General features: G+C 31.9%; 1 protein-coding gene and 1 long non-coding RNA gene across 2 annotated transcripts in view; one reads left to right on the top strand and one right to left on the bottom strand.

The window, feature by feature from the left end:
* Nucleotides 1-15,619, bottom strand: part of LOC143043735 (uncharacterized) — an 89,601-nt gene that overhangs the window by 52,178 nt on the left and 21,804 nt on the right. The gene's annotated exons all lie outside the window — the stretch shown is intronic.
* Nucleotides 5,072-9,368, top strand: LOC143042295 (uncharacterized). Its single transcript, XR_012967932.1, has 3 exons — nucleotides 5,072-5,415; nucleotides 6,564-6,654; nucleotides 9,003-9,368. It is a non-coding gene; the product is annotated as an uncharacterized LOC143042295 (long non-coding RNA).

Raw genomic sequence — 15,619 nt, 5'->3', positions numbered from 1 at the left:
TAGCTTCCAAAACGTCATAGACGAATTACAAGTTTCTGACTCGGAAAAAATAGACTTACTGATTAAGTGGCTAGGGCCAGAGTCTGGTAAACATGCAATAAGTATTAGGGCATCAAATGCCAACAACCTTACTGGAGGCCTACAGAGGTTATTGCAAAGACTAGATGAGCGATATGGTGCTCAAGAAATGTTGGAAGCCTCTCTCAGGAGTAAACTTGACAAATTCCCAACCTTCACGAATAAGGACAACGCACGTCTCTATGAACTGTCTGACATTATATCAGAAATAAAATACTACAAGGAAAATCCCCAGCTGGGATGTCTGCTAGCTTATTTTGATTCCCCGACCGGAATAAACCCTGTCATTGAAAAACTACCATCTGGGTTTCAGGAAAAGTGGATTACAAGGGCGCCTAGATACAAATCTAACCCGTGCGTTGCCTTTCCTCCTTTTACAGAGTTATCTGCATTAATCAGTGCATTTAGTAGAATTAAAAACGATCCTTGATTTATTCATGGGTCAAGAGTCACACCAAGTACAAAAGGTGCTGCGCCAAGGTTCACACCTCAGCCTGGGAAAAAAATCAACGTTTACAAGACAGCGGTCGAACAACGATCTGAAGTAACTGCACAGCAACAAAATCTGTGCATAATACACAATACCGAATATTCGCTAAATGAATGTCGTGGGTTCAGAGCTAAAACTATAGAGGAACGCAAGGAACTGATAAGGTAAACTAATCTTTGTTATAAATGCTGTGATTCGACTATGCACATAAGTCGTGATTGCAACGCGAGTATCAGTTGCAATGAATGCGGAAGTAAACAACACACCACCGCATTACACACAAATCAAGTTTACCAACCAAAAGGTGCACCGCCATCACCGCCTAGATCAGTCGACGGCGGGGAGCAACTTGAGTTAGCTGAAACCATGCTAACCTCTGTTAGTTCAACTTGCACATATATCTCCAAAGACGGCAACAGTAGTAAAGCTTGTGCCAAGATATTTCCTGTGAATGTCTTTCACAAAAATAATCAGGACAAAGTAATTCGCATGTATACAATTATTGACGACCAAAGCAACCGTTCTCTCTAGGCTCCTGAATTCTTCAGCCTATTCAACGTACAGGCAGAAACAAAAGACTATTTGTTGTCCACACGCTCCGGCAGTAAGGTCACTTCCGGTCAACGAGGAAACGGGTTTGTCGTGCAGTCTGTACAAGACAATACTAGATTCAATCTGCATGAACAGATTGAATGCGATAACAGTCCCAATAATCGGAACGACATTGCTACACCTGAGGATATATTGCAGTATCAACACTTGCAAGAACTACAAAAACATATTCTCCCGATTGATGGAAAGTGCAAAATCCTATTGCTCATCGGAAGAGACCTTATAGAGGCACATCATGTCCTTGATCAACGTCTAGCACCACCAAAGGCTCCATTCGCGCAAAAGTTAAACCTGGGTTAGATTATCATTGGAGAAATACGCTCCGATAAGCAACATGTTCACCTTGAACTCACTACAAAGGTGTTGTGAAACCACATCAAACGAAATTACCTGAATGTAATAAAACCTACACCCAGTCAAATGAAATTCAAACTGAGTCGTTTAAACATTATCCCCGTTTACATTGGCAACAGAAAACGAAATCAGCGACTAATATCGTCAGATTTGCAGAAGCCGAAAAGTTTGACTGCTGTACTCCTATTTTTCATTTTTTGACATTTTTACTCTTTGAGTATGTTTGTTTTGTTCACGCATCGTTGACAATGTAATGGAATTTGATGCGACTGTCATACACGTGAGAGGGTTAGCTAGCTATAAAACCAGGTTCAATCCACAATTTTCTACATTAGAAAATGCCTATACCAAGTCAGGAATATGAACGTTGTTATCCATTCGTTTGATGTGTTTGGACTTTTGATTTTGCCTTTTGATTTTGGACTTTCCTTTTTGAATTTTTCTCGGAGTTCAGTATTTTTGTGTTTTTGCTTTTTTCTTGCAAGCGAGTTTATGCTTATTAATAGATTTGAAGTATGTCAGAGCTCTAAAGATGTATTCGTCACTTCCAACTGGCAAACTTGCAACGCGAAAATATTTCTGTAGCATAGAACCTGGACAAAGGTCTGTACCAGTTGTAGAAATCAAAAAAGTGTTACCCTGTCGATATCTATCAGTCTTACATTTTTTGAATGATTATTTATAGATGAGAATCGATGAACGTTAAATCAGAAGATCGGATGTGTGCCAACTCATTGTATCTTAAAAACCCGGAAAACCCTTACAACATCATAGCACAGATTTTAAGTTTAAAACAGCAGTGGAAACTCCAGATTGAATCAAATAGTTAAGATAAATAGCAACCGTATAAACAGTGGTAGTCAAACACGGTAGATTGTACTTTAAGCAACAGTATTTGAATCTTTTGAAATATCCTTTAGTTTATGTTTCTTCAACGTATTTTCACTTCTTGAAGCAGTTACTACTGAACATAAAGAAACTGTTAGAGCTTTCAAGTCAGGATTAGAAAAATGCTTTAAGGATTCCCAATGTGAATGTTTGAATCTATACTGAAAAATAAATTTAAATGAAATTAATTTGATTTAAAAAATCATATAGCGAAGCACTATATGTAAAAGAATTTATTAAAAATACTCTCAATTTTGATTTACAAGTATACTTACAGACTAAATGTGTTAATATAAAATATAACAACATTAAACTAAATGGTATTTTGAGAGTACCAAAAAGGGATTATATTCTTTGTGAAATTCATCAATACATGGTAGAATATTAAATTGACACCCGAACGTGCTAAAAATCCAAGCGGGACTTATTGATCTGTCGAATCGAAACGAACAAAATAAAACAGACTAATGCTCAAACGAGACTTTGGTGTATGCGTGTTAGATACCCAATCGGGACTTATCTCTTCAAAATAAAACAATACAATACCCAAACGGGACTTGTGTTAATGTGTTAGAGGGCCCAAACGGGACTTATCTCTTCATAGAAGAACAAATACGGAATAAATCAAAATAATGCCCAAGATGGGACTCATATATGCGTACGAGAGGGCCCAATCGGTATTTATCTCTATTATAAAATAGAATATACTAAATAAACCAAGGTTATGCCCACACGGGACTTAAGTAAGTGCAAAAAACGGTATAAACGATTTCATCCCTAAAAATGCATATTAAATACAACTCCCAATTCTAATTATGCTCAACCAGTAAGTGTCGCAAAATATCTTTTTATATAAATGTTATGCCAAAACGAGATTTGTCGCAAACTACTAGTTTAACACCGACAAAGAATACAAATAAAATCAATAATAAAAGATAAATCAATATATAAATGGATATTGAGTGATATGCTGACGGATTTAACTACAATCAATCTTTAATACGAGAACGTTGAAAGTTAATGGAGAATGAATGAACATGCTATTTTTATCCGAACCTTAACAAAAAAATCCAGATGGTTTAACATACTCTACAAAATCGTTTACAAAAGATTTGTATTGGTTTTTCGATGATTACCACAATATAGGCCAAACACATGACGAAGTCCATTTCAGAACAACGATAATACCCTTTTCTTTACAAATTAACATATGATTTAATGCTCTACCCACAAAATGAACAGAAGGAACTAACCAAAAGTTATAAATAAAATTTGCAGAAGCAGTTTTAAGAGCCAATCCGCCAGAAAACCATGCAATAATCAGAAAATCGTCCAAATCGACAATCACAACTTGAGAAATTTTTATACATCATCTTAATCCTTGACATAAAATAAAAGAATTTGGCCACTTAATTTCCCCCAGAATCGTATCTATTTTTAGTAACAGCCTCATTTGCATAATTCTGTAAATTCATAATAAAACCAAGGAAAAATACAACTGTTTATGCCTTTTAAGAATTACCCAGAAGCATATTAAATGGGGTAGTTGAGTTTTTAGAGTAATGTCAGCTGGAACCCATTCATTTTACTATGTTATGGTCAATACAAATGAAAATTTAAACAATTTGGCACATTGCCAGGAGCACGGACACAAAGGATGGATTTTTCATACATGAGTTTACATGATTTTTACTTGCTTCTAACTTGCAAGACCCATTCCGAATATGTTTGCAACTTATATTGGTTTTAATTATGGTGTATTTTTTATATTAAAACAAAATATTAAGCTTGGCAAATGACTATTACATGTTAATTTATGCCTTGGAAGAATGGTGATTTTAGTCCCGAATTGGCACATTTTGATTTTGATTTTAATTAAATTCTAAATACAATTATAATAAAATGGTTCATAAAATCATTTAATAAAGTAAAATAAATGTGTCTAAAATATTTAATAAGACGTATTTGTACTGCAAGTGCAAAAATCAATAAATTGTCTGAAACTAGGGAGTCCATCTTTTATGCTCTTCCATTGACTTATCTCCCTTGGGTAAAATCTCAAACATGTCAGCTCCCAGTGATGGATTTGGCAGACTAAAATTACAGCGAAGTTTGCGACTTTAATAATCTATGAGGAGTATTTGGGCTATCCCAGCATTATGAATCTACATATTACAAACTATTTAAGATATCTGAATGCACTAAAGACCAAAATAGCATTTCCAAAAAGAATAATTACTGCCAATGGCAATGCAGGAATCTGCCAATCATGACAATAATTCTCAGATCTGCAGTGACATCACAACATGTAACTCACCAATCAATGATTAGCATTTTTGTTATGTAAACAATGCTGAGAGGTGATGCGGATAAGATTCCTCTAGATTTTCCATAGACTTATTGCAAATTAATTTAATTGATATATATCGTAACCAGTTGAATATAGTAATTTTACTCTTTTAATACTGTTAAAGACCCTATATAATATCTCTATTTTGATTTTTAACATACTATAACCTCTGGTTAAAAAATAATCGGCAATATAAATAATCAGTAATCCCCTTCAAATAGATGAAAAATCTAGAGGATTCCGGATGACATCACCTCCTGACAAATGTAAATGCCAGGATGTCCGGATCTGAGAATTAACTGTCTGGCGCATTATAAATAAATAAGACACTCTCTCTCAACCGTTGTATTGAAGTCTGAAAAATACTGAAAACTAGGGTGTAGAATTTCCAACAGGACTCCTTATTTTATATAAGAGGAAGAGTGGTTTATTTTCCTATGGTTGTTATATCATCTCGTCTTAGACATGTTAGATTAGCTTGAAGTACAGGGACTTTTATGGAATTCATTGACATTATAGTCAAGCAAGATGTCAACATCCCGTCCAACCGTCTTCCAGCAAAGCCAAAGCTGACCAAGGATCTTCACCATTTCGTAACAGGCTGTATACACAGATACAGGACGAGTTATTCCACTAGAAACAGGTACAACTCTAACAATCAATTTTCATTAGTTCCTTATATAGTCAATCTGAAATTAGGGGACCAACATTTGATACATTAGCCAGATTAAAAAAAGGGGGAGGTGGTTGAAAGGGCATGTGAATATTCTTGTACACCTGACCTGTTTCTAGGACATCTTATTTATTTCCTATAGCCAAGTGCAAACAAATAATATACTGTAAATTCAGATATTATCGCAATGTTTTTATTATTGTGTAAAATGCGAAAGGGTTATTATAATTGCAATAATTAAAACTAACATTTTGAGATTTTTTTATATGAATCAAACAGGATATTTGTGAATATCGCAAATGTTAAAATCACATTTCAGTCTTAAATTATAAAATCGCAATAATAAATTCACGCAAATTTTTTTTGAATTTACAGTATATCCCTTTAATATATAAATGTACATGGCATGAGTCTTGGGACCATTTGATTATAAAAAAGAAAGGGGGAGGGTTAGAATGGTCAAAATATTTATGTCCTTGTCAGCTAAGGACAGAATTTAAATTGTTAAGGTATTAACCAGGGTACAATATACATGTATATTAATTTAAAAAAAAATTCATAGACCATAAGCATGATAATAATCAAAATTTATTTCAACATGTTCAACATTAAGCTGGACAATATGTTTTTATTACCTTACCCTAATTTATATTTTAAGTTTTTAATGGAAGTTGTACATGTTCAGCTCTTTGTTTACTAAGAAAGCTTTTATCTCGTGGTAAAGCCTCATTCTAAAACATGTTTTACATACAACATACTGTACATGAAACACTAGACAACTTTATCTAGAGAATAATCTTGTTTAAATTTATTTATGAAATGCACACATTTCATAAATAAAATTAAACAAGATTTAATGATCTATTATACAATGTAGGCCATGGAGACTAAAAAATCAAAAGCATTGCAAACTTTTGTAAAGTTCTATTTTAGGACCTTACATGTACATTGATGTATATGTATGTACATGTAATGTATGTAGATTATTTATAGAGCCCTTTTTTAAAAGAAATAAAAAAAATACATGCACAGTGATGCTACACTACCCTACATTTCCTGTGATACAAGATTGAAGAATTATTTTATAGTTTAACACTTTTCATTTGTCATGTTTGTAGGGCTATAATAGATGCAAGCAATGCTGATGATTTTTTTGTGAAAGTGACAATAGCCAGGTCAAAATAAATACATGTATAGAACAAGATACTGGTAAGATATTATTAACTTATATATTAATTTAACTGTTTGTAAAATATGGCAATCATACAAAGTATATGTAATCACCTATATAATAATTATACATGTTATACATCAGTTTTATTGAACATGTCTTTGTTAACTTGGTTTTCCCATTGAAAAATAGTACTATGTAGGGCGGCTCCTATATTTTCCATTCAATAACTAACAATGACTAATGAACATTCCATTTTAAATTTAAAAAAGGGGGAGATTTTTATTGATACTTTTGAAGATAATTCACCTGTTAGATTAATTGATTGGTTGTTGGTTTCTTATGTCCAGTGGCAAATAGTTCATGCATGTTTACACAAATGGTTTAGGACAAGAACAAATTAAAATAAATACATTACCGTATTTGGGTTCTTTAATATATATGCTAAATTGAACAATGAATTTAAATTTAAGATGTTGCAATGACCCCATTTTAAATTGTTTCACGATGATTTCAAAAATGGTTTCAAAAAAAAAAATCTCTACCAAAATTGAATTTTAGAGGTTCTTTCATAAACAAAATGCCAATGTTAAATATTTAGATTTTTAATTTTGGTCTGGTTTTGAATTTATCCACATTTAAGGTCCAAAGGATCCAAATTTTAACTTAGTTTAATTTTAACAGAAATTGAACTTTATTATATTTAGGGGTTTTTTGATATACAGAAATATGCATTTGTAAATATGTACTTTAACTTAGATTTATGATTTCGGTCCTAGTTTTCAGGTTGGTTAAAACAGGTCAGGGTCCACAATTTAACCATGTTAACTGTGTTTGATTTTAACAATAAATTTATAAAGATGCTGAATCCAACCTGTATTTAGTTTTAATGCCTCACCTACGATAGTAGAGGGGCATTATGTTTTCTGGTCTGTGCGTCTGTTCGTCCTTCCGTCTGTCGTCGGTCTGTCCTTCCGTCTGTTTGTCCCGCTTCAGGTTAAAGTTTTTAGTCAAGGTAGTTTTTGATGAAGTTGAAGTCCAATAAACTTGAAACTCAGTACACATGTGCCCTATGATATGATCTTTCTAATTCAAATGACAAATAAAAGTTTTTACCCCAATTTCACGGTCCACTAAACACAGAAAATGATAGTGCGAGTGGGGCATCCGTGTACTATGGACACATTCTTGTTTGGCAATGTTTTGAAATTTATTTACATTGAAGTTCAAAGGGTCCAAAATTTAACTTAATTTGAAATCTTAAGGGGGCTCCTGGGTTTAAATCAATTTTTTTTTTCTAATATAGAATTTCGCTATATTTTTTTATAAATCAACTTTATCATATACTTAAAAGAAAAATGAAATAAAAAAATGGGGTCACCGTTCATTTAAGCTCGAAATCTGCCTCTGGAAGAAGCATACATTTTTGTTAATGTCCTTTTTTTCTGTTAAACTAATAGGAGAAATAAAGGTAATATCGAATTAAAAAAATAACCTAATTACAGAAATCGCTTAAATTTTACAATTATTTAGTTTATGTACAGCTTACTTGAAAACAATAATAAAAAATATAGGTCACCGATGAGTTACAAAAAATATTTAAAATTTAATGCCAAAAAATGGCATGTTTGCACCAAAGGGAGATAATTTGGAGCTTTTTCAATGATATACACATTTTAAAAGTCATCTGGGGCCAAACCGAATCAACTTTTTAGGTTTATTTTTGTACCATATCAAAGTAATAACTAATAGTGTAATGAATAAAGTTTGTAATGAAAAAATAAAGGTTTATTTTTTTGCTGAAATTTTTGTACCCACAAGCCACCTTAATTTGATTTTATGCTGAATCTATTAAACTATATCTTTATACATGTACCATATTTATTCTGTGTTAGAAACCATATTCTTTTTCAAATATTTAAACCCATTACAAATTCAGAGCTGTTTCATGCTTGAATGTTTTGTTCAAACTTGCATTTTTATTTCATCTTCCACAAAATTTGTCCTTTACTGACATAACTGGTGTTATCTTTTTAAATGAAACTTTAATGAAAAGATTAGCACAATATATGGATGATTATCTGATGTCAAACATTTTCAAGATGGCCACCAAGGATGGCAAAAAAAAAAGTTGTCATCTTTATTTCCTCTCAGTGGTATACATGTAAATGAACATTAGAAATATGAAATAAAATGTGATATGATTGCCAATGAGAACAAATGACATACAAGTAAAGCTATAGGTCTTCATATGCCATATCTCCTTCAGCAATGCACAAGACCAAAACTGCATATCTATGCAGCCATAAAAGGCCAAAAATTTAAAAAAAGAAAAAATATGAAAGCTAACAGTCTGATCTATATATGTATGTTTTGTGGTTTTCAGATCTAGACTCGCAGCTAACTGAACTTTTACAGCAGTCAACATCAGATTGGAAGACTGATAATGCTTCTGACAGAAACAATTTCAACCAACCAAACAAGCAACAGAAACTTTGCATCTTTAAAACACCACTTAAATCTTCCATGGGATGATGTGTCAAAAAATAATAGTTCATCATTTATGAATATTTTAATGTTATGGATTTTCTTTTACAAGAAAGTTAATGTACACTTGATTTTATTGTTCTTGCTGTTCAAGTATAAAAAACACATTTAACTTTATTGAAATTTTAAGTTTCATATGATTTATATTAATTTTGTTTTTTCTCAGGATGTGATGTTACTAAGAGCCTCATAGGTACAGTCATGACAGTAACAGCTATCCAATTTCATTCAAAATTCTTTATAAATTTTGCACTAGTACATGTATATATAGACTAAGTGATTTGTTTTTCGTCTAGTTATTGGATTTTTATGGCGGTGCTCTATAGTTTTACCCTTGTCCGAAATTCTGTAATTCCATAATTCCATCATTCCGTCATTCCGAAACAAACCATTATACAGAGTTTTTTTCTTAATGCCTTCAGATATTGGCCTGATTTTTGGTATGTAAGTTGACCATGATGAGTTACAGATCAAGATTAAGTTTTGTTCCGCTCCGCTAATTTTGGTTGAAATTACGGGCTATGGACTTTGATAAATTGTTGAAAATCACAGTTATACACACTTTTTGTCTTAACGCTTTCAGATATTTGGCTGATTTTTGGTATGTGGGTTACTCATGATGAGTTAAAGATCAAGTCTTAGGTTCGTCCTGCTACGCTAATTTTTGCTGTAATTTCTGGCTTTGGACTTTGATAAATTTTTGAAAATCACAGTTATATGGACCTTTTTTCTAAATGCTTTCGAATATTGGGCTGATTTTTGGTATGTGAGTTAACCATGACGAGTTACTTTGAAAATTGTTGAAAATCACAGTTATAATATATTGACATTTTTCCATATGGCTCCAGATTTAGAGCTGATTTTTTTTATATGTGAGACAACCATCATGTTTGTGTCCACATGTATTGAAATTGCAGATTTTCAAATTTTTGAGACTGGGGGGGGGGGGGCAATCGTGTCGCTTTGACACATCTAGTTTTAGATGCATTTATGATTATCATGTTTGTATTGACCACATTGCAGTAGATGCATTTATGATTTTCATGTTTGTATTGACCACATTGCAGCAACATAGATATATAGGTACCTGGCAAATATTACCTTGTTAGCATACTAGGCTCAAAGGGCCATAAAAAAGTCCATCTCTTAGTGTCATCTCTATATTGCAACTGTTTACAGTTTTCTCTTTTAAACCATTATTTTGATAATATTAGAAGAAGTATCATACATATATGTATATATATTGTAAAAACTATCAAAATGACAAGATCTAACTACCCAAAATTTTTCTGAAAAATTGGGAGGTAAAATCTATGAGCTATTGTCCCTGAAGTGTGTAAATTTACAAATTTTCATAGTTTTCTGCCAATATCTGACAGCTATATCAATATAATATAAGAATAAACTGCAAAAATGGTCAGAAAAACTTATTTTTACAGTCTGAACTTATTCTGAATTGTTTAACCTCTTATTTTAAATTTATCGCTTTTGAAATATGTGTTTTTTTATCGTTTTGAGGTGCACAATTTGTCAATTCAAGCTATTTCGGCTCCTGGGAGCCTCTAGATTTGTAATGAATAAATTGTATTTATGTATGATTATTTTCTTAATGTATTAAATGAAACATTATTTATTCTTTTCCATTTGTTGTTATACTTATCTATAAGTCCAGATCCTATCATATGTCAGATGTTAAAAATTAGACGGCAAACTTGAGAAAATTTGAATATGCAGGCTACCCCATTTTGTTGTGGCATATACTAGACACCAACATTATTTGCCGAGCTTAATATTTTTTTTGATTGGGTATATATAGTTATACTTTGCAAGTAGATATGTTGTTTTACAATAATAAACGGGTCTTAGAGTATTTTGGCTCTGAAAGATGACCAAAATCAGCCATTTTGGACATGAGGCTAAATAAGACATATTGAAACAGTTAGATTATACATACACTTTATAGACAGCATTGTTATTTCTGTGCATTCCTACACTTGAAGTGATGTATTACTAGGAACAACTATCAAAAAATTATAAATGTTGCCATATTTTTTTATTTAAACCATCGAAATATGCCAAAAAAGGCTTATTTTTGCTGTTTTTGAGCAATTTCAGCTGTTAAAAAATGGCACCCCCAAAAAATCAAGATCGGTTCAAAATTTTTCAAAAAAAATTTTGTGTGGTTAATTACATTACTAAGGTGCACCAATGTGCCAAATATGAACTCATTTGGCAAAAGTGGCATTCGGACGGTTTTGCATGGTTTTCTGGCAGATTGGCTCTTAAGTGAAAATCAATGACTGAAATTATACAACGAGAAGAACATTTTATGTTGTTGGGTTGCTGCATCATTGACGTATATCTGCATCTTCTTTTGGATATAATTTTATATTGCTACATGTTAAGCATTTAAATTTCGAAACATTGACAGACATGACGATGTTCAAAGTTTGTTCAGTTTATAGTTATAATTACAACAAACTTGTAAGTAATCAATTATGTTGGTTTTTGTTAACAAATGTTCGATATTTCCTTCTCTGCGGATTGTCTACCACCAACTGGCTGTTGTTCGTTAGCTTTGGTTTCAACAGTATCACAGTTAACAGCAGTTTGCTCATCTACTGTTTCCAGTCCATCTTTCAGGGTATTATCATCAAGTTCCTGTGATATTTTTCTATCATCACTTTCCGTCTTTACAACATGTACAACACGATTCTGTTCAACTTCCTCAGGTTCATTATTTTGGCCCTTATGGGCATCTGGCCTATTGTTGCTATTAATCTTTGTCACTTCAAACCTTGATTTTCTGTAATAAACATGAAAGTAACCTCATTTTGTCACTGGTGTCACTAATAATACCAGGAATAATATAACATGTTGGAGCCTTGTAATCTTCCCCTTATTAGGTTGAGTTTGCTTTGCTGAATCTTTTTTTCTGTGTAGTATTTTGTGGAATGTTGCTTGTTTGTTTGCTTTTTAGACTCTAGTCAGATAGTGATGTCTGGTTTTTATTTGACCTATTGATATATATTCTTTTTCTTTCTGCTGAAATATACTGAATGGGCTTCTCGGTTTTAGCATAGTGGTATTTCTTAAGAAATTCTTAAGAAATTCATCTAAAACGTGTCAGTATTTCTTGCAGTCTCTTTTCAGTATGTTAAACATGAATAAGAGAATACAACTTTAATTGATAAAATGTTATTCTCATTTTTGAATAATCTGAATTGACTAATCAAAGAATTATCTTAAACGCGCGTCTGGCGTATTAAATCATATTCCTGGTACCTTTGATAACTTATTAGACGTGCGCAAATTTAAATAATAAAATAGAAAAATTAAGGATATTGGTTTCCATCCACAACTAAAAATCAGTACATGCACAGAAAAAAAAAACAAACAAAAAGCAAATAACAGCGTTTTAATTGTTGTTCTTCATCTCCAAATCATAGTGAGGCCTTCAACACAGAGCAAAAAAGTGAGAGACTGATTTGTAGGATTTCCTACTAGTACTGGCGCATGGGATATTAGTTTAAATGCGCTAATATTGCATTTTAAGAGCCTGGAAAAAATTCATTTCATTTGTATAACCTACATTGTAGCCAAATATTTAAAAGTCAAGGATACATATGTACCGAAAAACACGCCAAAAGCTATACAAACAAACAGTCAAGCAAAATCAACAATAGCCTTATCAATCCAAGCCAATTTTGTCTAAAGAAATTTGGAAACTGAGTGTATTAATAAGTTCTAAATTTGTAAGATGACTATTTCAGAAAAAAATTGTTATAAATTATGTAGGATTTTCTATTAATAGTGGTGAGTGCGATATTAGGTTTAAAGGCTCTCACATGCTGGTAGTTTGAATTCTATATGGTATTTACCTCTGCTTTACTTACAAATATATTCAAGTGAGGGATAAAAAGCTGTATTAAAGTAAAATAATATTTTATTTTGGGCAAAACATTTTTAAAACGTAACCCTATATTAGTTAAGGAATATCCAACTCTCCAAATAATGTATTTAAAGGGATTTCGATAGTCAATTGATAAAGTATCTGTAGATACCAATTTTTAAGAATTATTATCAGCCTGACCTAAGACCAGATTGAGTACAACATGAAAAGAATACAAATAATTTCGGTACAAATGGTTCAGAGATATACACCGCGTTTTTTTAGCAATATATAGGGTAATATATACATTTTGTTATAGTTTGCCGAGTGTTCATCCGAACTTTTATTCACATCATGGTTGGTTAATTTGTGCGATATTTGTCTCACTAGCAATCACAAGGATCTATAGTCTCTAATTTTTAGTTCATTTTCTGTATTTTTTATGTGTGGCCAATAAGATTCTCTTCGTAAAATTTTAGCACCTAATTCTCTATTCTTTAAATTTTGGCCCATTTTCTCCATTCGTTTTATGTTCATTATAATCTTTTCTGTTAACCAATCTTTACCCTCAGTCATACATCTCACCTTATTTGTATAGTGTTGATAATTTATGGTAACCTGACAAATGCACAACATTTCCTTGATTGGTTAGAAAATCTATTGAGATGTGTTAATTTGTATCCAGACATTAAATTTTCAATGGTACTATTGTACGCGTTTTAAAACTTGCCTCTTTTTAATGCATAGCACGATAAAAACAACGAATATCAAAACACCAATTAATGCCAACAAAACTGTTCCCCAAGCTGGGAAAGATTCATGTGCTGTAAAATAAATAAATCGATATTAACAAGGATACCATTGAATGGCATGTAGTTTATTCCTTCGATCAGTTTGTTCGTTAATTTACTTCTCTCATGGTAATTTCTAAGTTCAAAAGCAAAAAAGTTCCACAACAAGACTGATTTTAAATAGCAGAAGATGAAACAAAAGACTGCAGATATATTTGTCGGTTTGCATCAATAGATTTTTTCTTTTCCTTTGCTGACAAAGCAAATGTTACTAGCTTAGATAGCGATTTTGTGGAGTATTTGGCACAATATTGTGTGTGTAAGGACACTTAGGTATTCAGAGTATTAAGAGTATAAGTAATAGTCTTGAATTTTTGGTTAAAAATCACAAGCATTAAAAAAAAAATAGAAATAAAAGGTTGTTGATGTTTAAGCTTGACTGCAGCCTCACACATTTCATATAAAAGCCCTTCGAACTTCTATTTATCCTGTGATGTTATCGAGTTTGCACACTGATTACCTCTAGAAAAAGTGTTTTATCTCCTATAGCAAAAAGTAACACGGCGGGGTCACAAGTTGAACAGGAACTACTTACCCTTCCAGACCACCTACATTCATTATTTGTTATTGTCGGTAATTCTGATGTTCAATCTTTAGTTTTCTGTGAAGTGTTTTGTATTCTATTGTTTTTGTTGTTGTTTGGTTTTTTTAAATACATTTATACAAAAGGATGACGAAAATGAATGCATCTATTTTTTCTAGGAATATCCCTTTATCCTGTTCAACCTCCGTTAACCGTACATGAGTAAAATGGCGCTCAATATTAATTCTTTTGTTCAAATCTTTATTTATAATTTCACATTTCCATTTGGTTGTAGTCATATAAGTACGCACAAACCCCTAATGCAGAGTTCTTGTTTAATTTCTCTTCAATAGACCATTCATCCATTTCGCAACTGTTAAAATTCAAGTCCATAAATAGCTTAATAAGTAGAATATCAAATGTATTGAATATCATAAACTTACAACCTGAATCTTTTAACTTCTCTTCATTTGACTCTTTACCTTCTTGTAAACAGATAAAAACATATCAATAGATTAAACATGTACATTTCTCTAATAAACTAGTACGTACTTTACAACTTAAATATACGAGTACCAAAGGGGATATAAATATGCTTTATTTATAAATATATTCATTCTGTTCTGCAGTTAAATTAACGAGTTTTGTTTGGGAGAGATGATTTTTTTTCCGGTCATGTTGCCTTATTGTTCTAAAGTTGTGTTCGGGTACCATGTTGTTGACGTTTTCTACTCATTCAATTAATATTATTATAACTTGAAGTGTATATCAATTTAAATCAGTTTTGTCCCTAAAATTGTAAATTGAAATTCAGAGGAAAAAAGTAAAATGTACATCAAGGACTACTGAACAACAAAGTAACAGTTTATTTTTAGTATGTCTCCAAATAGTTTGGACAACCCTGTTAAAAAAACCAATCATAATCATGATAAATCTGGACAAATAACACAAATTAAATACACGAAATTCCATGTTAAGCAAGTGACAGTTATGTTAGTATTATTTATGATCAAACTAAATGCATTTAATCAAGGATTATATTTTAATGTAAGCAGAACATAATCACCGACTTTTCTCGTATATCCAGTACAACAGCTACGATACCAATGTAGAAAACAATGCGTGTCATACTAAATCTTTCTAAATCAAATTTAAATATCATTACATTTGGTACAGCTCAAAAGACACAA

The sequence above is a fragment of the Mytilus galloprovincialis genome, chromosome 8 (genome assembly GCF_965363235.1).
Source record: "Mytilus galloprovincialis chromosome 8, xbMytGall1.hap1.1, whole genome shotgun sequence".
In the NCBI taxonomy this organism is placed as follows: domain Eukaryota; kingdom Metazoa; phylum Mollusca; class Bivalvia; order Mytilida; family Mytilidae; genus Mytilus; species Mytilus galloprovincialis.
The sequence above is the reverse complement of the archived record's forward strand: the minus strand, read 5'-3'. Positions and strand labels throughout refer to the sequence as shown.